This window comes from Cucurbita pepo, chromosome 12 (assembly GCF_057944985.1).
Source record: "Cucurbita pepo subsp. pepo isolate OVF chromosome 12, ASM5794498v1, whole genome shotgun sequence".
Taxonomy (NCBI): Eukaryota; Viridiplantae; Streptophyta; class Magnoliopsida; order Cucurbitales; family Cucurbitaceae; genus Cucurbita; species Cucurbita pepo.
The window spans coordinates 9,304,256-9,330,713 of record NC_141809.1 but is presented as its reverse complement, the minus strand read 5'-3'; the positions used below and the strand labels follow the sequence as shown (position 1 = coordinate 9,330,713).

The following is a 26,458-nucleotide window of genomic DNA, read 5'->3' as shown; positions in this document are numbered from 1 at the left end:
AAGAGATGGGTATGAACATATTTGTGCATGATTTGTTTCACTCTTTATAGTTGAAAAAGAGTGTAAACAGTTGATCCGTAATAACCCAAAAATAAATAAATAAACTAACCCATTTGTTTGTATTTCTAATTCTTTTATTCTTTTATACTTTTTGTAATATATGGTTTTGTGAGAAGGATCTGGTTTAGTATTTTAGGGCTATAGTTACATGAGAGTTTGGGGGAGGGAAGAGATTAGTTATTATTAATTAATTCTTTTATTTTTTAATTTTTTTACTGTTGTTAAATTGTTGATAATAAAAATAGAATCGTGATTGATAATTATTAATTTTTAGATCGAAAAATATATGATTGAAACAGATTCTGGGTGATTGCTCTCTAAAATTTTGAATTAAAAATGTAAAACTATAATATGGAAATTAATTTTATGTTATGGCGGTTCGGGTCCTTCACCTAGTCTAATTTTCATAGTGTTTCATGACCTAGCCCAACGAGACTTTTATCTGGTCATCATATGTAAGTATCGGGCTGACTCGATGCTCAAAAAAGGTGAGTAAACTTTCACGAAATAAAACAAACCGTATTTAAAACACAACATTACTTAAAACAAAATAGTGTTCATACATGAGTAATTAAGACACAACACAATAGTTAAAACACAAAATAAGGAACGAACACAAAATATTTCAAAACAAATTGGTTGAAGACGACGGGTGAGGCTTATTACTTGAAAAAAAAAATGCAAAACAAGGAAGGAGTACAAGACTCAGCAAGTAGCCTACTGGGCATTGGCCAAACCCAATGAAGTACTAGCTTTGCAGCCACAAACATTCGTATTTATGACTACATTGGTTAGAGAATATTTTCAACCTAAAATCGTTACAAATAAGACTTCAACAAAAAGAAAAAAAAAAAAAAAAGCAAGAAACTTTAAAACCAATTAGTGTAATGTCCCATGAACAGGATATGAACCAAATTTTTTAGTATGAATTTGACACCCAATGGCTCCCGCATTTTCCAACACCTTTTGCAATATGACAACATTATTTACTTGTCATGAAGTGTTTCTAAAAAGGGAGATTATTCTTTCTTAGGGATCACGTGAGTTGTTTTTAGCATATTTTGTCATTACTCACATGTTTGTTAATAAAATTTCAAGAGGTCACCAAACATAATATTGTTCGAAACTAAACACAGCTTAACTTTTGAGTCTTATGATTGAACCACCAAAAGTAGGCAACCTAATTTTTAGAGATAGTTTTCACTCCTAGGAGCAATTCAAAACAAGTAACTAATGTGACCATATCATTGAAGATGCAATGAATTGTGGGGGCCACCCGATGCCAAATTTAGATTCCAAATCCTTGTCCAAATTTTAGGTATGAGATTACATCTTAGGAGGCATGTGTGTAAGGAAAAAACATGCTACAAAAAATTGTGTTGGTTTGTGTGGATAGTTTTCACTCTTATAAGCAATTCAAGATAAGTTGGTAATGTAGGTATGTCATGGTAGATGCACGGGAATGTCAAGGGAATCAGTTGCGGAATTCAAATTTGAAATCGTGGTCCAAATCTTAGCATGGGCACCATTTGCCATTTCCAAAAAGCATAGTTCCCATTTTCTTTTTCTTAAGATATTATTCTAAACATAAAAATCAAAAGACTTATTTATTTAATAAGGGCGTTGTTTGAGTTGAATAAATTTATGATCTAATTAACTGAGTTAGGCCTAACAAATATCTCAACTCGACCTAGCTAAACCCACGAACAACAAATATCTTAAGACTTGAAAACACGAAACATAGCATCATCGATCGAGACCAAGTTTTGTTTTTATTTTCTCTCTTTTGTGATTTATGTTGTTTTTTGGCCTTACCGCGGGAAAAGTTTGATGAGTTCTTGTACATTAAATTCCTAGAACATTTAGCTACTCTTGATATTTAATTTTTCTAGGACTATCGACGTTTTTTCCTAAAAGTAAAATTGGTCCGGATAAATAGGTCGATAATTCGATATTAAATGTAAATTCCTAAAATACATATTAATACTTGTCACTTAATTTTCTAATCTAAAACCTAAATTTTTTAAAGTCATATAAAAAAATTGCAACCGAAATTAAACCATTGACGAAAAAGATAGATTTAAGAACACGACTTGCTGGATTAGTCACCTCTAATGTCAATTCTTCTTTAAAAATAATGATGGATCTGTGCGCGGATATAGTTGGGAGATTCAATCTAACTTATTAAAAGATTTCTAATGGTAAATGATTTGTTTAGGGTAACTAATAGAAAGAGGAGTTAGATATATTTTTGTTCGTTAAAGATTCTTTTCTTGAGTAATGGATTAGTATTTTTTAATATTGGTTGTTACAGTTAACGTGTCTTATTTCCAATCCAAATCTAAATCAAGACTGAAACCATTTTATTGTATAAGGTCGAGGTACTAAAAACATTAGGTTGTTCGCGACACAAAGTCTCCTTCAAACATTCGACCATCTTATTTATTTCGAAAAGTACAACAAAAGAAACTCAAAAGAATGAGAGTCAAATGGACAGAGGCGATCTTCTTTTTTAATTAAGGTTGTCTATTATTTTGAAGTTCTATGGCAATGAACAATTCATCCGACAACATAAGGAGAGGAGCATATCTTGGGGTTCTGTCTTCTTGAAATGATGGGTTTCACATTCGCGCATTGGGAGGAAATAGGACCTTTTATTCCATTGTAAGTGAGGTCAATGTTGCATACTTTTACATCAGTCACATGGTAAGTGACGACTGCAAATAAGTTTGATTGCCAGTGGAGTTGCAGAACTTCCTCTAATGTTCTTGAAGGTCACTGTACTAATCTTAATTTTTTAAGGAATCTGAAAATTAAAATGAGACAACAAATGGTTTATTTGTGAAGTTATAATGAAAAAATGAATCAAAAGGTTCGAGAATGCGATCAATACCTGCCAATTGCACTGATTCCATGGCCAATACTCTTGGTCTATTAGAATAGGGTTGCTAACATTGACCATTATAATGTCCAAAAAGTGCATATTGGTGGCGGTGCCGCTAGCAACAGAAGCTGCTCACGTTTTGATCCTGACACCATTAGTGGTGTTAACTAACGTGCAGTACTTTACGGTGACACCTTCAATAGGTTCTTCGTTGGTGTATCTTCCAAGACTTCCGATGCTTATTCCATGTCCTGGCCCGCATGTCACGTTGGTGACTTCAATTAGTTTGCTTCCATCTCCAAGAGAAATGCAATCATCTCCAATTGCAATTTTGGACTTTGTGATTGTGATCTTATTTGATGGACCGATGTGTATTCCTTCAGTGTTGGGACTATTTGCTGGTGCAACTATATTGATATTATGGAACGTGAGGTTGTTGCAGCCGAGGACGTTGATATGGAAGTTCTTGCTATCTAGTGATGTTATTCCCTTAACGACTGAATTGGTGATGAAGTTGAACCTCAAACTCTAAACATTTTGTATAATCAAATAATATTTTGTGAGGCTCGGTAATGAAGCTAAAAATTTTGACAGAACCCAATGAAATTAAAAACTCAAAAAAAATTTCACTTTTTCACTTGATTGTTTAAAGATTATCCCTAGGAAAAAGAACACTTACCAAATTATAAATGTCAGAACATTAGAGAAGACATGTAAGAGGCCCTTTCAAAAACAAAAAGATGCATGAGATTGAGAAGGAAAGCTGAAGGCATATTACTTACAACGGGGAGTTGGGCACAATTTATGCGTTTGTGGCAATCATTCCTTTTCCAAGCTGCCTTTCCTTGGCCATCAAAAACTCCTTCACCTGATAATGTCAATCTATCAACACCGGCAAAAGTGATCCAATTATCTCCCTGAACACTTTTTGGTGCGTGCAATGTTCCTCCAAGTTGAAAGTCAATTGGGCTATTACAAGGTCCTTTAAATATCCCTCTCGGAATAAAAATTGCACTAGAACGGTTCGACGCGCATGCATCCTTCCATGCATTTGCTAAAGCCTACATTTCACAAGTAACAAAAGTTATAGCAAACAACTGCTCAACTCAACTAGTGATAATATTGATGTTCATATTGTATATTTACCTTCGAGATGTCAGTACCAGACACTATGTTACCATATCTTTTCAAAGGAAAAACAATATCGGCACTAGATTGAGCATCGACGGTAAAAGATAACAGTAGTAACATCAAAATTGTAGCAGCCAAGAAACTCGATTGGATTGTACTCATGCTGCCTTTGCTTTCTTTTATTTTTTATGTATATTCTTTGAGAACCAGTGAGAGACAATGATATTTCGTTTTAGATTTGGAACTTTTTATGTGTCTAATACAAATTGAAACTTAGGAATCAAGTTGGGATGAAATTAAAAGAAGTTATGGATCCACCTTCCTCCCTAACTAATTGTTCAGAAAATGCAGAGTTCTTTGATAATGTTGAACTATGTTTAGGACATTAATTCTCACTTATTGTTGATGAAAATTTTATTTTTTTAATGACCATACATGGATTTGTGTTTGTTTGTGAACTTTTAATATCTTTTATCTAAGATTATTTCGAACAATTATAAATTGTGGATGAATAAAAAATATATATATATTTTTTAACAACCCAACCCGGTTGGGTTGTGAAAATTAATGGGTTGGATTGGGTCCAACAAACCCAAACTTTTGGATTGGTCCAAAAAATTTATGCAACCCATCGTAACTTGACGTACCATGAATGAAGAACCAAGGTCCTCAAACTTAGAATCCAAGAACCCCTAGACGTTCCACAATACAACATAATCATGACTCAGACTACATCAGTCGGAACATAATAAGCCTTGGATGTTGGTTTTTCAGACTATATTGCTTTGAATGTAAAAAGCCATGGATGCATGTTTAGATTACGTCATTTGAAATGTATGAAGCATTGAGCATAGGTTATGAGACTATGTCGCTTGAAATGTATGAAATTTTCGGCATAGATTTTCAAACTGCATCGCTCATGAAGCCTTGGGCACATGTTTCATACTACACTTCTTGAAACATAATAACCCTAGGGTGTAGGTTTCTGACTGTCTAACAAGAAACACATGGAGCTTTGGATGCAGGTTCAAACTACATCGCTTGTAACGCATGAAACCTTAGACATAGGTTCAAACTATGTCGTATGGAACACATGAAGTCTTAGACACAAGTTGTTAGATTCATGTCTTGTACCGTAAATCCTAGGGGGTGTTTGAGGGAACAAAACGAGAATGAGAAGAAGAACAAGAACAATAACAAAAACAAGAACCAAGGATAAGAATCAAGAACAAGGCCAAAGACGAACTCGCAAAAACCGGGTTGTACCATCTTGACAATTTTCCCTTTCCCTTGGTCTTGCCTACTAGTGGTATGTTGTACATGTCATATTTTCTGATGTTAGGATGTTTGATGTGTGATATGTTATCTAACGACTTATGTTATGATATGAGTTATACTATGATATAATTATGTTATGTTGTGAAATTGAGTTAAGATATCAATGTTGAATGATGCATGAACCTCCACATGTCACGCAACGTAGATTTGTCCAATATACTTATGCATGTCTCATAGGAACGTTATGTCAAGTAAAGAATAAGAGTATGATTTGCACCCTAAGTATATTTCATGATTTGAAACTACAAGACTTCGTGCATTTTGTATGTCACATGCGTCGAGACATTTTCCTGTTATGATTAGTACGGGCACATAGACTATGATATTATGCACGTTATGATATTATGCGGGCTCCTTTCTCTATGACTTTCAACCATGTATGCGGGCACTAGCCCATAATAAGACCTAAAGAGCACGTAGACGAGCGCATCTGGTAGATCCATGTGAATGTACGCATGGTGGTGGAATCTGAAATTTGTTTGGGTTTGACTTTGACGTATGATTCTGCTATAGACGGCTGATGTGGAGACTAGAGATCACATCAAATTTCAAATCTTTGAATTTTGGGACCCACTTTCTCGATTTTGTCGCCATTCACTCAAGCTATTTCATCAACCTCCGTCTCTTAAGATCAGTTCAAATTATACTCATTTTAATCAATTGTGTAGCGCCATTGCTGCACCCATCACACTTCCTCCCGTTCTCAATTCAAATATCAATTATTTTGGCATCAAATATATATTTTTTGAAATATATTGATCCCACCTTTCATTTATATTATTTTTATTTAATTTTATAATCATTATTTTAATAATTTATTCATTTTTTAGAATAATTCTTTTTTAAAAAACTATTTAAAAGGTAATTTTTTTTTAAATATATATTCAAATTTAGTTGTAAATTATATCAAAATAAATAAATAGATGTTCTAGCTACTAGCATTTTACTTTTGAATAAATAATCCGAATCAATCCAATCCAAAAAAATTACAGATAGATGGGGATGGGTTGGGTTGGGTTAGACTTATTATTTTGGGTTTAAAAAATGTCTCACCGTGACAATGACTAGTTTAAGTGGGAGAGAATGTCACAATCCAACAATGTTTGTGCACCCAAGTATGTCATCGAGGACGATGACTAGTTTAAGTGGGGGAGAATGTCACAACCTAACTATGAAGAGAGTAGGTTGTGACCCTCACGTTGCGACAACAGAAGCGTTGACCCTCAAGTTGGAGAGTGTCTGCAATCACACCGAACTTGTCTTTCAAAAAATTGAACTGACGTTTTCCCAAATTTTTAGTGAAAATATCTGCCAATTGCATTTTAGTCGAAACATAACATGGTTTGATGATTCCAGCTTGTAATTTTTCTCGAACTATATGACAATCTATTTCTATGTGTTTCGTACGTTCATGAAAAACTAGATTGGCTGCTATGTGTAATGCTGCTTGATTATCACAATACAATAATGCTGGTTCGGACAGTGAAACTTTAAAGTCTTGAAGAATGTATCTTAACCAAGTTAACTCTAAACAAGTAATTGTCATCGCTCGACACTCGACTTCTGCTGATGATCTGGGCACATTGGTTTGTTTTTTAGACTTCCAAGGAATAATTGAATCTCCAAGAAAAATGCAGAACCTAGAAATTGATCGTCTGGAAGTTCGACAACCGCCCCAGCAATATGCTTTTAATCTTAAGTTTTTTTTCAGATGGTAGTCCTTGACCAGGAATACCTTTGATGTATCTCAGAACTCGAAGAGCTGCCTTCCAATGTAGTTTTCTTGGTTCATGCATAAATTGACTAAGCACACGAACTGAATACACTATGTCAGGCCTAGTAACGGATAAATATATTAATCTGCCAATCAACCGTCTGTATTTACTTGGATCATTCAACTTCTCCCCTTCTGTTAAAGAAAATTTCAGATTATGCTCCATAGGAAATCTTCATGGATGTGCTCCGGTAAGACCTATGTCTTGAAAAATGTCTAAAGCATTCTTCCTTCGAGAGATAATTTTTTTTTTTTTTCTAGACTTAGAAAATTCAATGCCTATAATATATTTCAAATTCCCTATATCTTTGATAAGGAATTTCTCGAGTAAACTAGTCTAAACAAATGGGTTGAAGACGACGGGTGAGGCTTGTCTATGACACCTGCTCCAGAGTCTGCTCCCAACCTCGACTAGCTCCTTATTACCTGAAAAAAAAAATGCAAAATAAGGAACGAGTACAAGACTCAGCAAGTAGCCTACTGGGCATTGGCCAAACCCAACGAAGTACTAGCTTTGAGGCCACAAACATTCGTATTTATGACTACATTGGTTAGAGAATATTTTCAACCTAAAAGTGTTAGAAATATGACATTTTAATCATTTGTGTACGCCATTGATGCACCCATCACACTCCCTCCAATTCTCAATTCAAATATCAAATATTTTGGCATTTTTCAAATATATTGATCCCACATTTCATTTATATTATTTTTATTTAATTTTATAATCATTATTTTAATAATTTATTATCTAACTATTTTTTACAATAATTTTTTTAAAAAAAAACTATTTAGAAGGTAATTTTTTAAAATATATATTCAAATTTAGTTGTAAATCATATCAAAATGAATTAATAGATGTTCTACCGACTAACATTTTACTTTTGAATAAATAATCCGAATCAATTCAATCAAAAAAAATTACGGATAGATGGGGATGGGTTGGACTTATTATTTTGGGTTTAAAAAATGTCTCACCGTGACAATGACTAGTTTAAGTGGGAGAGAATGTCAAAACCCAACAATTTTTGTGCACCCTGTTAGGATCGCACAACAACGCACACGCTCGATCTAGAAGAACACAAAGAATGGGATAGAGAAAAGTGCAAGGAGAAGTCTGTCTAAAAGGATTTTTTTTTAATTGATATCTTCACGTATGTACAGTAAGAGAGAATTATAGAGAATAGAGAGTACATCTCAAAGCTCTACCGGACCGGATATATATATATAGTTCAATTTACTATATATAACTTTGCCAGATTTAACCATCTACTATATATAGCTATTTACTATATATAACTTTACCCGATTTAACCATCTACTATATATAGCTATTTACCATATAGCTTTACCGGATATAGCTTTACCAAATATAAATTTACCGGATATAACCGTTGACCAAGCTATAAATAAGCATCACGCTCCATAACCTAACAATTCTTCCACTTGGAGACTAATATAGTCAACCAAGAATTTCATTCTCAAACAACCATGAACATCTTCATGGTCTTCATGGCGCCATATCAATTGAGGCTTTGCACAACCTCAATATTCCAACATCTAACACATTTTGTCGACATGTTTGCTGGATTCTTTGCACCCTCTATCTTCTCCAAACACATCACCATCTTTCACTAACCTGCAAGTGAAATGGAATCGTCTTCTGTGTTTTCTCTTGAAATGATAGACCGGGTTCCTTCGCAAACTGTTTGACACTCTGACTATCTCTGTAAAGAATATCTTCGTGCTACTTCTTCCCCATTCTTCTAGATAGTCAGTCATCCATATCGTCTTCTTTCCAGCTTCAACTATTGCCACGTACTCAGCCTCAGTACAACACATTTTTGAAGCCTAGACGTCTCATCATCCATGGCTTGCTCCCACTTGGTTGTATCCTCCAACTGTAGGGCCTCATCAAAGGGTTGTGGTTCCCTTTCATCAGCAACAGATAGTGTAATGAAGGTACATGCATATCTGGTACTCTGATAGTACAGGATGATCTTCTCAACACCAGTTCAGGTGTCACTTGCTCCACTGCTAATTCCTCCGCAACAACCTCAAGAGTTTGTTGAGTATCTGGTACAAGATCCCTTGGTGATTTTCTCCGCAACTCAACCTCAACTCCCACTTGCTTTGTTGTCTTGGAACCTTGCTCCATATCTGGTTCCTCAGCAGTAGTCTCAGGAATTTCTTGAGTATCTGCTACAACATCACTAGGTGAGTTTCCCTGCAACTCAAGCTCAACTCCCACTTGTTTCGTAGTCTTGGAACCTTGCTCCACATCTGGTTCCATTTCCAACCGCACTTTCTTCAATTCTCCGGCGGTCCTTGTGAAGCTACCTCGTTTCTGCTTGCTTATAACGTAGTTCTCACAATGACCCACATCAACAGATTTCAGACCTTCTAAAACTTTTTTCGCAGCCAACCTCTTCATTCCTTTCGCGCTCATAGGTTCAAGTCTATTGTGCCGTAGACTTGAATTGAAGCACTCTCAGCAACAACAGGTATGTTCATACACCCTGCAGTGGTGTATATGGTTCCAGATTTTGAGCCATGTGCTACCACCGTAGCACCCTTCATAATCTTCCACGAATCCTTCCCTAACTTTATTGCATAACCTGTGCTATCCAACTGACCAATAGAGATCAGGTTTCTTTTGAGAGCAGGAATATATCTGACATCCTTTAATGTCCACTGATTTTCTGCCGGAGTTTTTATGCAGACATCTTCTTTTCCTTTAATCTCCAAATCTTTGTTGTCGGCAAGATACACCTTCTCAAAATTTCCAGAATTGAAATTTCGGAACAACTCTTTATTTTGAGACGAATGAAAAGATGCACCTGAATCCAAAATCCAGGATTCAATCGAATTGTCCGCGCTGAGGATTAGAGCATCCCCAATGTCTTCTGCTAAATTTATAGAATCATCATCATCTCCAGATTTGTGATTCTGCTTCCTCTTTGGTCTTGTACAACCTGTCCGAAAGTGACCTTTTTCTCCACAATTCCTACACGTTACGTTACGTATGGTCTATTTGAAATTTTTCTCGGTTCTTTGATTTTGATCGCCCTTTGTTTGGGCCTTTCGGTTTACTTCTTCCCCTTCGATCAACACTGAGAGCATTGCCTGATGAATCTCCAGTTTCTCGTTTGCGAATACTTTCGCTGAGAACTACATCTCGAATTTCACCAAACTTCAGTTTATCTGATCCTTGGGACTGCTAATTGCAGCAACAACAGTATCCCATGACTCGGGTAAGGATGACATCAAAATCAACGCTTTAATTTCATCTTCGAAATTAATTTCCACCGAACTCAGTTGACTTATGATCATATTGAATTGATTTATAGGATCAGCAACACGTCCACCTTCAGACATCTGTAGATTGAACAATCTATGCATCAAATACACCTTGTTCATAGCCGACGGTTTTTCGTACATATTCGACAACGCCTTCATCAGATCTAACGTTGTCTTCTCCTTGATAATGTTGAACGCCACGTTTCTGGATAGCGTCAACCGGATCATCCCTAAGGCTTGTTGATCCTTGAGCTTCCACTATTCCGTGGTCATGGTATCCGGCTTCACCCCCAACAGAGGTTCGTGAAGATCTTTCTGGTACAGATAATCTTCAATCTGCATCTTCCAGAAACCAAAATCGGATCCATCGAACTTCTCAATTCCAATCTTTGAACTTTCCATCTTCACAGATCGTGGTGAATTTCACCTAGCTATGATACCAGTTGTTAGGATCACACAACAACGCACACGCTCGATCTAGATGAACACAAAGAATGGGATAGAGAAAAGTGCAAGGAGAAGTCTGGCTAAAAGGATATTTTTTTTTATTGATGACTTCACGTATGTACAGTAAGAGAGAATTACAGAGAATAGAAAGTACATCTCAAAGCTCTACCGGATGGGATATATATATAGTTCAATTTACTATATATAGTTTTACCAGATTTAACCATCTACTATATATAGCTATTTACTATATATAACTTTACCCGATTTAACCATCTACTATATATAGCTATTTACCATATATAGCTTTACCGGATATAGCTTTACCAAATATAAATTTACAGGATATAACCGTTGATAAAGCAATAAATAAGCATCAGGCTCCATAACCTAACACACCCAAGTATGTCATCGAGGACGATGACTAGTTTAAGTGGGGGAGAATGTCACAACCTAACTATGAAGAGAGTAGGTTGTGACCCTCAAGTTGCAACAAGAGAAGCAGTGACCCTCAAGTTGGAGAGTGTCTGTCAATCACACCGAACTTGTCTTTCAAAAAATCGAACTGACGTCTTCCCAAAGTATTAGTGAAAATATCTACAAATTACATTTTAGTCGAAACGTAACATGGTTTGATGATTCCAGCTTGTAATTTTTCTCGAACTATATGACAATCAATTTCTATGTGTTTCGTACGTTCATGAAAAACTTGATTGGCTGCTATGTGCAATGCTGCTTGATTATCACAATACAATAATGCTGGTTCGGACAGTACAACTTTCAAGTCTTGAAGAACGTATCTTAACCAAGGTAACTCTAAACAAGTATTTGCCATCGCTCGACACTTGGCTTCTGCTGATGATCTGGACACATTGGTTTGTTTTTTAGACTTTCAAGGAATAATTGAATTTCCAAGGAAAATGCAGAACCCAGAAATTGATCGTCTGGAAGTTCGACAACCGCCCCAGTCTGAATCGCAATATGCTTGTAATCTTAAGTTGTTTTCAGATGGTAGTACAAGTTCTTGACCAGGAGTACCTTTGATGTATCTCAGAACTCGAAGAGCTGCCTCCCAGTGTGGTTTTCTTTGTTCATGCATAAATTGACTAAGCACACGAACTGAATACACTATGTCAGGCCTAGCAACGGATAAATATGTTAATCTGCCAATCAATCGTCTGTATTTACTTGGATCATTCAACTTCTCCCCTTCTGTTAAAGAAAGTTTCAGATTATGCTCCATAGGAAATCTTTCTGGATGTGCTCCTGTAAGACCTGCGTCTTGAAAAATGTCTAGAGCATACTTCCTTTGAGAGATAAAAATTTCTTTTCTAGACCTAGAAAATTCAATGCCTAGAAAATATTTCAAATTCCCTAAATCTTTGATAAGGAATTTCTCGAGTAAACTAGTCTTGAGATGTTGTATTTCTTTGAGACCGAGTATGATTACGTTCCAAGGCTGCAATTTCATCATTCATAGCCTGCTGCCATAATGGATCGCCAACTGCCTCATGATAGGTTTTAGGTTCTGTCTGGGCTGTAATAAGAGCTAGAAAACCACGTTGAGTAGGAGAAAAACGAGAGAATGAAAAAGTAATCATGAACGGGATACCTGGTGCCAGTGTTGGGACTTGAGCTAGAGGTTAAATGATTGTCTCCAGAAGACATCTCATTATCATTATAACAAGCTGGAGGCTGTTTTGTACGAGTAAAACGTCGGAGTGGAACTGATGTATCAAGTGGGATAAGATTATAATTAGTGGGTGAATCTGGAGAAGGAATAGAAGGCGGAGGAGACGACGAAGTAGTAGGTGAAGGAATAGAGAGGACTAGAATGGATGTTTGAGTAGGATGAATCGTGAAGTGGTAAAATGGGAGTTGAAGGAGCTAATGTCAAAGTTTGTGAAGCTGATGAAAAAGGAAAATCATTGTCACAAAATTTAACATCACGACCGATAAAAAAAAATTTAGATTTCATGTCATACAATTTGTAACCATTGTGACCACAAGGATATCCTACAAAAACACAAGGAATTGCACGAGGTTCAAATTTTTGCTTAGGGTGTGTACTACAGTTGCATAACACTTACAGCCAAAAACTTTAAGATGGTGAAATGTAGGTGGTCGTTTGTAGAGTGCTTCAACGGGTGTCTTGTTAGATAACAATGGTGATGGTGTTCTATTTATAAGATAAACAGCAGTTAAAATGGTGTTCTATGTAGAGTGCATCTAACTTTAACTTGGCCTGATATTTCTTCTGCAGTTGGGGTTATGAGTCGGTACATGCAAAGTCCAAAGAAGCCTCATTTGGATGCAGCTCAACGGATCTTGAGATATGTCAAAGGTGTTGGGTTTTATGTCCTAAAACTCATAGTTTGTAAACAAAAACATATTCTATTTTCAATAAAGTTATTATTGTTGTTTATTCAGTAAAGATTGTTAGTGAATAAAGTGAACGTTACGATCATTAATCTAAATCCAATAAACTAAGAACACTCTAGCTATAGTATGATTACTTGAACTATATGTCGAGACCTAAGAGTGGATCAAGTTCAAGTATATAGTCAAAATGATCTATAGTATAAGGATAAGGCTGAGTACTTTATTCTGGGGACACTATGGATTCGGCTCACTTTTGTATATGATATAAACAATGTGATCACTAAATTGTACATGTGGAGACATGTGAGTGGGGGCATCTTATGCAATGAGTATTGTATAAGATCAGGCCATGAAGAAAACCACTCTCACATTATAATGTCGTTTACTGTTGAGACTGATTTTCTTTTCATTCAATAACCTAGGTAACTCGGTTTTAATCCTGAGCTAACCATGAACTCCTGTTTATTTGGAATTATCCTTAGATTTGCATGGGTGAGAGTGGCTCTAGTTTGCCGACTCAATAGGCCTCCCATTTCAGGGGTAAGACTGGGTGAATGGCTGGGGACGTGGGGTGCAAGATGGAATTCACTCCTACCCACTTTTAGGGATAGAAGAGAGGTAGTTCCTGTTAGGTTATGGAGTCTGCTCCCTGTATTTATAGCTTGGTAAATGGCTATATCCGGTAAAGCTATATATGGTAAATAGCTATATATAATAGATGGTTAAATCTGGTAAAGCTATATATAGTAAACTGAACTATATATATATCCCGTCCGGTAGAGCTTTGAAAATGTACTTTCTATTCTCTGTAATTCTCTCTTACTGTACATACGTGAAGTCATCAATAGAAAAATCCTTTTAGCCAGAGTTCTCCTTGCACTTTTCTCTATCCTGTTCTTTGTGTTCATCTAGATCGAGCGTGTGCGTTGTTGTGCGATCCTAACACATGGTATCAGAGTCATTCCCTAAACATAACCATGTCAATAGAATCCTCAAATATCGAACAAAGAATTGTGAGCCTCGAAGGTGTAGTCAAATGTGACTAAAGTGTCGAACAAATGGTGTACTTTGTTCGAGGGCTCCAGAGAAAGGAGTCGGGCCTCGATTAAGGGGAGGTTATTCGAGAGCTCTATAAGCCTCTGGAGAGGCTTATAGTGTACTTTGTTCGAGGGGAGGATTGTAGAGGATTATTGGGATTGAGTCCCACATTGGTTAATTTAGTGGAAGATCATGGGTTTATAATTGAGGAATACTATCTCCATTGGGATGAGGGCTTTTGGGAAAGCCCAAAGCAAAGCCGTGAGAGCTTATGCTCAAAGTGGACAATATCATACCATTGTGTAGAGTCGTGATTCCTAACAGTTCCCTTAAGCACTGACTTTAGGTCTTGAACAAGGGGCCCCACCCTCTCATTGGCCTGAGAGGGATTCGGTTTACTGGTTGGACCACAAACCAATTGTTCATTAGAGGATCAGTGAGACATAAGGAACAAGAAGTAACTTCAGGGGTAAAATGGTAAATTGACCCAGCTCTAGTTACGAACAACCTGTGAAGGATCGACTTACAAATCATGGTTATATCAAATGGACAGAAATATATCTATAGTGAGGGGAGTGCAACTACTAGGCTATAGTGGAGTGTCCTAGTAGTTAACAAATGTTGGTTAACCAGGTTAATGAGTTTAACCGGTTAATCTTGGATCGTTGGAGCTCATGATCAATAGGTCCATTAGGTCCCTCTGCTAGCTCATATCGGACTAAACCATAGAACAGTGTGACGAGAACTACTAGGCTATAGTGGAGTGTTCTAGTAGTTAACAAATGTTGGTTAACCAGGTTAATGAGTTTAACCGGTTAATCTTGGATCGTTGGAGCCCATGATCAATAGGTCCATTAGGTTCCTCTGCTAGCTCATATCGGACTAAACCATAGAACAGTGTGACGAGTGAGTTCGAAGTGTTCAAATTCAAATTAGGGAATATGCGCTACATATATACGATATATTTAACCGCATTTTTGTTTTATTTACGAATTAAACAAAAAGAGAGAATCTGAGATATTTAAATAAGATTTAAATATCTTATTCAATTAAGTGTCGGAATTGATTGGGATTGACATTTGAATTAATATTAAATATTAATTAATCATTTAATGTTACTTTAATTTGAAATTAATTATTCAAATTAATTGTTGAATTTAAATGAAGAAAGTCAAAATGTTGACTTCATTTAATGGAAAAATTAATGTTAGTGGAATTTTGAGATGTCAAAATTTGGTTTAACCAAACTTGCATGCTTGCCAAATAAACCCCACAAGTTTGAGTGGAATTTTGAGTGTCAAAATTTGGTGATCTCAAATTTGCATGAACATGCAAACATGACTCTTTAAATAGAGTGATCATGGTACATGGAAGGTCTTCTTCTTCTTTGTGAAAAACCTTGAGAAAAACCTCTCACAAACACTCTCTTCATATATACAAAATCCCTCCCAAGTTTTGTCACTCACCAAATTCCACAATTCCGTTCTAAGGCAGGAGGATAGTGGAGAAGACACTAGCGGTGGTTCGAAACCGGTTCGTGAGAAAAAAGGAGTTTGAACTACAAAAGATTAGTATTCAAACTCATTAAGTTTCAATACTTATGAACATGCTAGTTATTTACTATAATTGATGTTCTAAAAGTGCCTAAGATCCAAATTGCTTCCGCATGTGTTATATTAACACCATCAAAAGGTACAATCGACTATGGTCTTTTGTACAAAAGAAACAAAGACTGCAAGCTAGTTGGATAATGGGATGCTGACTATGCATGAGACCACGATACTCAGAGGTCAACAACTAGGTATGCGTTCAAGTTTGGTTCGGGAACAATTTCTTGGTGTAGCAAGAGACAATCAACAGTATCATTATCAACTACATAAGCAAAGTATAGAGTAGCGGCTGGAGCAGTTCAGGAAAGTACATGGCTGAAACTCTTGATGGAAGATTTGCAACAAAAAATTGAGTATCCAATATCACTTCATTGCGAGAACCAATCTGCAATTCGCCTAGCAGAAAATTGCTAGATCAAAGCATGTGGAGGTGCAGTACCATTTCATTAGAGAGAAGGTCCTAAAGGAAGAAATCGAGATGTAGCAGATCAAGACAAATGACCAAGTGGCAGACTTGTTTACAAAAGAGCCGAATACGGGCAAACATGAGATTTTTCTCTGTCAGCTTAACATGGTACGATGATTGAGGACTAGTGCCGAGGGGGAGTGTTAAAATATCATCACTGGCTCAATAGAGTCAAGCCCAATAATTGTACGAGCCCATTGTATATTTATTTTAGTAGAGATTTTAGGAAAGATACTAGATATTTTAGGAAAGAGATCTCGATATTTTAAGAAAAAGATTTACATTTGTTAGGTGTAGATTGCGTAGGGTATAGTACAAATACCCCTCGACCCTACCTAGTTTTTCATCCCAAGAAATCCCAAGCATTATAAAGTATTAGTATTCTACAAAGTGTCTTGTATTCTCTTCTCGATTGGTCTTAATAAAGAGTGCGAGTGTTTCCCACAGAGAGTTGTGTTCAACATGCGGTACGCTTCCAATTCATCCCAGAGTGCTTTGACCTTGGTGAAATATGCTGAGAGTGCCATGGTTCCCTGTGACATCATTGCCATCTACTTTTGTATCTGAAAAATTGCTGGAGCATTCTTTTGTGAGAATTGATCGTGAAGATCAACCCACACTTGATGAGCTGTCTTGGCGTGAATAATTCCATCAGCGATATCTACTTCAAATGAATGAGTTAACCAAGATATTATCCTATTGTTGCACTGATTCTAGAGTTCAAATTCGGTTGAATTTGCATCTTGAGACGGTTCTTCAATAGTGCCATCAATGAAGCCAATTTTCTTTTTGGCAATAAGAGCATGCATAACTGATTTACACGAGGATTGGTAATTTGTTCCATTTAATTTGATTGGAACAAGTGAATATCCTAGCTCATCAGAGTGATGATTATAATAAGGATGTGTTATGTCAACATTCGAAATTCTGAAGCTGGATTTGAACTTATTCTGCCATAAAGAAAATTATGATATTTAAGAACACCAAGATCAGGGCTTTGATACAATGTTAAGAATGAGAAACTCAATTGGGATCGAAAGTGCAATCATCATTAATATTCACAACGTTTAAATAGGATACAAGCTGCCGACTAATACCCAAATATAAGAAAAACTATAAACCAACTAAATCATGAGACTAAAATAAAATATACTACTAATCAAATCATAAAGGAAAAAATATTAACTGATTACGAATATCTAAGACATATTTCAAAACTAATTATTATAATATATTCTCTCAATATTATATGTTAATAAGTTCTTATCATGATATTTCCTGACGATCTTGGTCCTTGGATTCTAAAACCTTGGTTATCTTTTAAGGGCTTTAGTGCTATGGTTCTTGATCCATATTCTAGTCCGTGATCTTTCTCTTGTCCTTGGTACTTTCTAAGTTCTTGTTCAGTTCTTGGTTCTTTCTCCAACACACTGCCCCGAAGATTTACGGTATCAGACATGAACCTGACATCCCGTGTCCAAGGCTTCATGCGTTCCAAGCGACACAGTCTTAACCCCACACCTCAGGGCTTGCCCTTCTACATGCTCTAAAAACCTATGTCCAAGGCTTCATGCTTTTCAAGTAACATAGTGTGAAAACCTGCATCCAAGGCTTCTTACGTAACAAACGATGTAGTCTAATTCTGCATCAAGGGCTTGCCCTATGATACAGTCTTAATACCTATGCCCAAGGCTTCATGCGTTCCAAGCAGCATAGTCTGAATACCTACGCTCAAGGCTTCATGCGTTCCAAGAAGCGTAGTCTGAAATCCTGCACCCATTGCTTGCCCTATGTTACAACATGAATACCTATGCCCAAGACTTCATGCATTCCAAGCGGCATAATCTGAATACTTACAGCGTATTTTGAGTCAAGAACATGTTGTACCGTGGGAGGTCTTATGATTTTTTTCTTGATTTTTTGAGTTTTAGGACCTTGGTCCCCTTATCCTTGAGTGGTACCTAGCATTCTTCTTCCTTTGGTAGTCGTAGAGCTTGTATGGTATTGTTCTTGGTTCTTAATCTTGTAAGTTTCCAATCTTTATAATTCCTTGAGGCATAAGTTGTAACATGCATCCGTAAACATATGAATCAATCGTAATAACAAGCATGAGTTGTTCTACAAGGTCATAGATTCATAATGAATTCCTTAGAGGGTTCAAGAAGGGTCCTGAGTCTTGAGGTGTTTCCTTTAGGTGTTTCTTTGGTCCTAACTTGCTTTAGGTTCCAAGCTTGCTCTAATAAACTTGAACTCTTGAACATACCTTGTTGTCCTTAGGAATAGGCCTTATAAGAAGTAGCAAGTCATTTGGAGGACGTATAGACCTTGAATTTAAATAAGTAGTCCTAGGGGCATTTTGGTCATTTTACCCCTTATTCTTGGCTTTGCTACTTAACATGTTCCAATGGCTTTCAAACTTCTCCACATCATCAAACATCACATGATAAGGTCTACCACGGAATTTAATAGCATTTGGAGGTCCTCTAGGTCATGAACCGTAGGTAGACATCCTTAGGGGCAATATGGTCATTTTGCACCATTTCCTTGTTTACCCACCTATCCTTATCCAATGACCACAAAATTTCATATATAACCTCCACATGCAATAATATGCTCAGCATTAAAATTTCATAAGCAGTGAAGTTCATCTAGTTTGTTATTTTAATGTTACTTCAATCCCGAGCAATTTGATCGGTTCAGTGCTTTGACTCATGGTTCTTTGAGTTTTTTTTTCATATATCCTTAATCCACACTTGGTTTAGGAATCATGTGGAAATCCAAGCGATTCTAACAAGTATTTTTTAAGAAAAGTCCGAGGTGGCTACTTACCTCATCATCTGTGTTCGGGACTTCCAATTCTTGAGCTTTCAGTTTCTGAATTATTCCAAATTATCTTAACTAGATTCATCTTTGAGTCTAGTTTTAGTAAACATAAAGAAATTCATGAGAACTGGTCTGAAAGGGGTCCAAATCGATCAAAAAGTGTAGAAAGGTCAACATATGGCTACCTTTGACTTTTATTGGTCCAAGTTTTACCCTTGACTTTCATTGGTTGTTGGAAAGATCACCATTTTTTCTTATCATATTCCTCATGTTTTGCCTTTGTTAGCTCTATATACACCTCTCATGGGATAAATTTCTTCACAAAATGTTTAGATGAAGTTTCAAGGAAGAAGTATGGGCCAATTTTATACCTTGTCGTGGTTTGTAGCTTGAGTTATAACCTTCCAAAGTTTGCCGCAAAACATGTTTCTCGTCTTTTTTCGGGACAGCCGATTCTAGAGCTTTTCATTGCCCAATTCCTTCACGAAACTCGTTGGAGATCCCATATGGAATGTGTAGGAGTTGGTAGGATGGAAAATGATTAACCACAACCCTCGAATTTAGAAGAATTTTATACCTTGTCGTGGTCTGTAGCAAGTCATTTTCCTTTCCCATCTTTGTCCAACCGCCTTAACTTCTTAAAATTACTTCTAATCCTCTAGAAATGACTTGCTTAAGACTCTTGTCCTTGCTTGCTTGATCCTCTTAATTTCAAGTCCTTGAATCCTTTGGATCTTACATGTGGCGCTTCTTATTTTTGGAGCTAATTTCCTTTATTTTTTTGGGGTGTTATATCATATCTCATCACTTGGCTCCCCAAATCGTATTTATCAATCACAGTTTTATACATGATCCCAAGATGAATTAGTTAACTCTTTACTAGTCTCTATGTCGTACATCTACGTATCATGAATACATGATCCTAAGATGAATTGGTCCTCTCTTTCTTATAACATTTTTCATACTACACCAAACATAATTATTTCATTCATAAGCATCGACTTAAACCAAACCACCACGAAGAGATCTTGATCAGCTACATAGGGTTCATTTGAAATAGTTCTTACTTTCTTTCATTAAATGACAGAACAATTTGATAACTATTTGACAAACCCCGTTTATTGTTCTTTATAATCCAAAATGGATTAGAAATTTTGGAAACTCCTCGTTCTCAATTTGTTTAAAAAAATAATGACCCTTTAAATTGTTATTTTACCATCTACGATCGAGTTGCGAAATGCCTTCTTAGGGTAAGTCCGTATTTCCCTCCTCTAATGTCATTTCTCTAGGAAAATGTATATATTATTACCTTATGACATGATGTAAAGTGCCTTTTGTATCATATATTTGATTTATCATTTCCTTACAATCGACTATGGTCTTTTGTACAAAAGAAAAAAAGGCTGCAAGCTAGTTGGATAATGTGATGCTGACTATGCATGTTACCACGATACTCGGAGGTCAACCACTGGGTATGTGTTCAAGTCTGGTTCGGGAACAATTTCTTTGTGTAGCAAGAGACAACCAATAGTATCATTATCAACTACATAAGCAAAGTATAGAGTAGCGGGTGGAGCAGTTCAGGAAAGTACATGGCTGAAACTCTTGATGGAAGATTTGCAACAAAAAATTGAGTATCCAATATCACTTCATTGCGACAACCAATCTGCAATTCGCCTAGCAGAAAATTGCTAGATCAAAGCATGTGGAGGTGCAGTACCATTTCATTAGAGAGAAGGTCATAAAGGAAGAAATTGAGATGTAGCAGATCAAGACAGATGACCAAGTGGCAAACTTGTTTACAAAAGAGCCGAATATGGGCAAATATGAGATTTTTCTCTATCAGCTTAACATGGTACGACAATTGAGGACTAGTGCTGAGGGGGAGTGTTAAAATATCATCACTGGCCCAATAGTGATTACCTATTGCTATGAATTGAGATGTTTTTCTCTGAGAATTTGATGCATGATTTTTGAGTAAAATTGAAGGTTGAAATTTGGTAAATAGTTTTAGGATCTACCTTTGGAATAGTCCAATTTTGGAGTTGATCTTCGATTCTGGCAATCTGATATTCTTTATTGACAGTATTTGAGATGGTGAGATTTTCTCCCCTTCTATGCTCATTTGAACTTTCTTCTTCTTCAGCAGAACATTTGAGGTGATTTGATTTTTTTAGTTTTCTCATAAATTCGTTCATAAGATGAAGAGCAGAATTGAATAAACCATGAGTGCTCGTAATTTTGATACCAAATGACATTGAACCATGCCATCTAATAGTCTCTGTATGAGTAAGAATGAGGAACAAAAGGTTTTCTTCTCCGTGTATGGATCTTGATTCCAATACGTCGGGTTTATGACTCTGAAAATTTTTAATTTTGCATACGCGATTTTTGAAGGATCATTGCGACTCGGAATATGAGTAATTTCAACGGACTTTGTGTCGACTAGAATGAATTCATAAAACCTTCTGGTTTTATGAAGATCTTCTGGGATATAAAAGAAACTCGATGGATAAGCTTTTTTAACGACTTCGCCGATTTTTGGGTCGTCATATTCTGGTTCTACCAGAGCTTCTGGTATAGACACAGATTTTTGAAAATAGGTCCTGATTTTAGGAACTGGAGAAAATTAAACGGGAACAACCGCGTCCGAGTAGGTTGAGGGGATAGAAGGTCCCTTTGAAGTGGAAGAGACAGTAGGTCTCGATGGAGTAATGGCAGATGGCTGTGTTGAAGAGGCAGAAGGCCTTGTCGGAGTGATAACCTGGTCACCAAGGTGAAACCAGCATCCATTGCATAGCTATCAGACGTCATTGGAGTAGGTGTGCTTGAATAAGCATTGGGCTTCTTCCCTTTTTCGATCACTTTCTTTCCGGTCATTACTGGGAGAAGGAGATTGGTTAGGGAGAATTTTTCTTTGAGAGTAAGAACTCTCTTGAGAGGTAATATGCCAAGGGGTTTTCGACTCCTTTTATAGGCAAAATTTGGAAGTCGAAGCAAGATAAAATGACTTGCCATCTAGCAAAAATTTGGACACAAGATTCTTGACATCTTTTTCTAAAACAAATTTAAATGCCCTTGAATCTGTTTTGATAACAAGGCTTTTGTTAATTAAATCACTTTGAAATTTTTGTACACAAAGTACTATTGAAAGTATTTCTTTCTTTACTGTTGAGTAATTTTTTTTAGTAGAATTCCATATTCCCGAATGGAAACGAACAATGGATTCTTTCTTGTCAAGGGACTGTTTCAGGATTCCTCCATATCCAATATCAGATGCGTCGGTCTCCACTATTAAACTAGCCCTTGGGTTTATCAGCCATAAACACGGAATTGACTTCACAAGGGATTTGATTTTTTGGACTGTTTTGGTGTGTTCTTCCGTCCAAGGCTTTGGATTCTTTTTTAGCCTTTCAAAAAGTGGCTTGCAAATGGGTCTGATATTTTGAAGGAAATCAAACACATAATTGAGACATCCCAAAAATCTTTGTAGTTGGGTTTTATCTGTAATTTGGTTCGGAAAGTTTGAGGCAAACTTAATGGACTTTGAATGGGTTTAATTAAAACCCAAATGAATTTCAAATCCAAGAAAACGGATTTTTGTTTGAAAAAGTTTAATTTTTGTTTTAGACACAACTAAACCGTTTCTTTTGACTGTAGTAAAAAATGTTTGAAGATGCTTAAAGTGTTGATCGATGTTTTGAGAAAAAATTAGAGCATCGTCAATATAAACAATTGAAAAGTCTTGAAAATGATTGAAAATATCATTCATAATCTTTTGAAATTCGGATGGAGCATTTATTAGCCCAAATGGCATAACGTTCCATTCGTATTGTCCGAAAGGGACATTGAAAGCCGTTTTGTACTTGTCTTTTTTTGAAATCTGGATTTGCCAAAATCCTGATTTCATATCAAATTTTGAAAATACTTTTGCATTTGAAATTCTTTGCATTAAATCTGATTTATTTGGAATCGAATATCTAATCCATTCAAAAACCTTATTTAAGGGTTTGTAGTTTATTACCAGTCGCGGGACTCCACGTTCCTTCTCTATCTGGTTGTTGACGTAAAAAGCCGCACATGACCAGGGGCTCTTTGACGGTCTAATAAGACCCTTCTGCAAAAGATCATTGATTTCTGCTTTGCAGAATGTTAGTAATTCTCTATTCATTTGAATAGATCGGGCCTTCGTAGGAATATTTTTCTCCTCGAAGTTTTTGACATACGGAAGATCAACTATGTGTTGCTTCCTATTCCAAAAGGCATTAGGATAATTGAACAAATCTCCCTTTCTATTTGAGTTTGTAAAGTTTTGATTTTAGACTCGACAGTCTTATTCTGAATTTATTCTTCTATTCTTTTGAATGAAATTTCTTCCTTTAATAAAGAAATTTGTTTTTCCTTATAATTTAATACATTTATTGATTGAATAATTGTATTCTTTGAAGGTTATTTATTTCACTAATCCTGATCGGGAAAGGAAATTAAATTTTATCATCCTAAGGCCTTTGATTCTAACCCTTTTTCAGTTATTTTAAAATGATATAATTGAGTAATGGAAGGAGTACCTAAGATTAACTCTTGTCCTAAGTCCTTTACTAAAAGGAAGGAATTTACGAAGCAAATTCCATCATTACAAACATGAACATTTGATAGTTTGTAATTAATTTTGAGTTTGTTGTTGTTTGCACCTCTAAGACCCTCAATAGTTTTTTCAAAATACTTTGTAGGTATTAGGCTTTCTTGAATGCAATTTTGATCGACTCCAATATCTATGAGAGCCTTTAGTGTGATTTTGAAATCATAAATTTTTAAGGTAACGAGAGCGTACCATTTTTTATATTCAGAAGTGGTGATGGCTCCAACGAAGGAATTTTGAAAATCTTCTTCGTCTAGGTTCGGTTGCGCCGTTTCCCTTTGTTCGGGTAGCCTTTCCTGAAGATTGAGAATTTATTGACGAAGCATATAAGATTCTGACCTAGTTTCAGATCTTAACGCCTGTACTTCTTGTTTGAGATTATTAATCTCTCTTTGTAGATCTTGAGTATTGAGTTCTCTCGGTTTTTCAAATCTTTGGAGAACTGATTGGAGTTTGTAGGGATTTCTTTCTTCCTTTTCAGGTGGCTTAGAGATTGTCATGGCATCTCTAAGTCGTTGAGCAATTTTCTGTTGAATTTCTGGATCTTGAACTTTTTCTACTACTTCGAGTAGAATTTCTCGATCCTTTGTAAGGACATTTATGCATCCTTCGCACGTCCTTTTTCCTTCTTGTTCTGATTCGTATTCTGTGCTAGAATATGAATCGGATTCTTCTTGGAGTTCGAGGATTTCTCCCTCGCTGGATTGTTCTGAGTCGGTTAGAGCTAGTCATAGTAGCTGATTTTTTAGCTCTTGATCTATCTCCAACTCATTGATCATTCCTATGATCGGACACTTATTAGCATAATGTCCTTCTTCTCGACATTTGAAGCAAGTTTGCCTTTTCTTTCCTTTATGTGGTTTTGTAGGAGTATACTTCTTGAATACGTTGGCTTTTGGGATTGCACGGGTTTATTTCGATACTTTTCTCTAGGCCTGTATGAATTATAAGGTTTTGGATGCGTCTTAACCTTCTTTCTTCTAGAGGTTGAGGGAGCTTCTATCCCCTTGCATCCATATTGATCACAAAATCTTCCAAGCTCTTTTCTGTTTGATATCGAAGAATTGAGCTTGTTTTGAATTTTTGACTCATTACAAAGTCTGAGAACTTCTTCTATGATGAAGGATGCTATGGATCCGTATGACAAAGTTTGCCATGGAATTGTTCCATTATACTTTGTCTTAAGACCATCTTTGATCCTTCTTGAGAAGTGTTTTGGTAGTCCATTGACAAAATTCTCTTTCCAGAATTCCAACGAACTATCTTTTCTAATAAGAACTTTGCTGAAATACATGTCTTTGTACCACCTGAAATCTCCTAAGGTAGGGCATTTCAGATTCATGAGTATCTCGGCGGATCTCTCCTGATATTTTAGAGGGTCGCCAACGAAGAATTCTATGAGGGTATAAATGAGGGTGTTGACAGCATCCTCTACCCTTTCATGTTGTACTTCGGTCCTAGTTGATGGACCTTCTTCTTTGATGATTTGAGTAGTTGGCCTAACGACATAGTGGTTTAATATCTGTTGGCGAGTTGCTTCATCGAGATATTTGTCCCACTAGTCTTTGAGTTACCCGGTAAATCCGGTTACTAAAACTTGAGCTATCTGATGGTCGGATTTATGGCCCTGTAATTTATACGCACCTGCGGCCATCATCATTTCATTGACAACATTCATTATCAGATAGTCAGACAATCCATCGATATTCCATTCATAGATTGCTAGACCATCGTAATGAGCTTGAGTTTGTAGTGTCTTTTCTTTGAATTGGATATCCGGAAAAGACGGTTGAGGATACCAGTTTTTCTGATTACTGGTATTATTTTGACTCCTCCTAGAGATTCTTTCAATTCGATTGTAGATAGGTTCTTCTACCTCATTTGCAATCTCGTCTTCGGATTCTTGGTTCTCGCCGTCATTTTTAACGACATTGACAGATGAATCTTGAGGCGTTATGGCGGGATTTAGTATCCTGTCCAATTTTTCCTCTATCTTGGCCATTGCAGCCTCTATCTTGGCCATTTCGAGATTTGCCGGTCTGAGTATTGGTATTGACTCATCAACCTTTGGTACAGAGCTGCTTGCCTGTTCCTGCAGAGTACCTGATTTCTTCGAGATTTTTCCCTCGATACTCTCAAGTTGAGTAGCGATCGTGGATAAAATCTTATATGAGTAATTGTTTTGATGTTTGATATTTTTGATGTCCTTTAGGGTCAGATTACCCTTTTCTAGTCCTTCTGGAATATTTTTGAAAGGACTAGCTTTGATTTTTTCTCCGTAGTAGTTGTCGAATTCAACTTCTTCCAACGGAGGATGTTTCGAATATACCTCGCCTCTTTTGGTAGTCTTCCAACTCCTCTGAGTCAAGGTGCATACCTGCAAAATATTCTCTTCAAACCATTCGAAGAATGGTATATTTTCTTCGATGGCTTCCATATGAGAATACCACTAAGCTCTTAATTCATTTCGCTCAGCCTCTTGGTAGGTTTGGAACAAGGCATTTCTTTTTGAAGAGTTGATGGTTGACATAAAATCTGCTTTAAAAAATTATTTGTCTATCTGGAG

General features: G+C 36.4%; 1 pseudogene; it reads right to left on the bottom strand.

The window, feature by feature from the left end:
• Window positions 1-3,076: 3,076 nt before the first annotated feature.
• LOC147789979 (exopolygalacturonase pseudogene) lies at window positions 3,077-25,915 on the bottom strand (annotated as a pseudogene).
• Window positions 25,916-26,458: the final 543 nt, after the last annotated feature.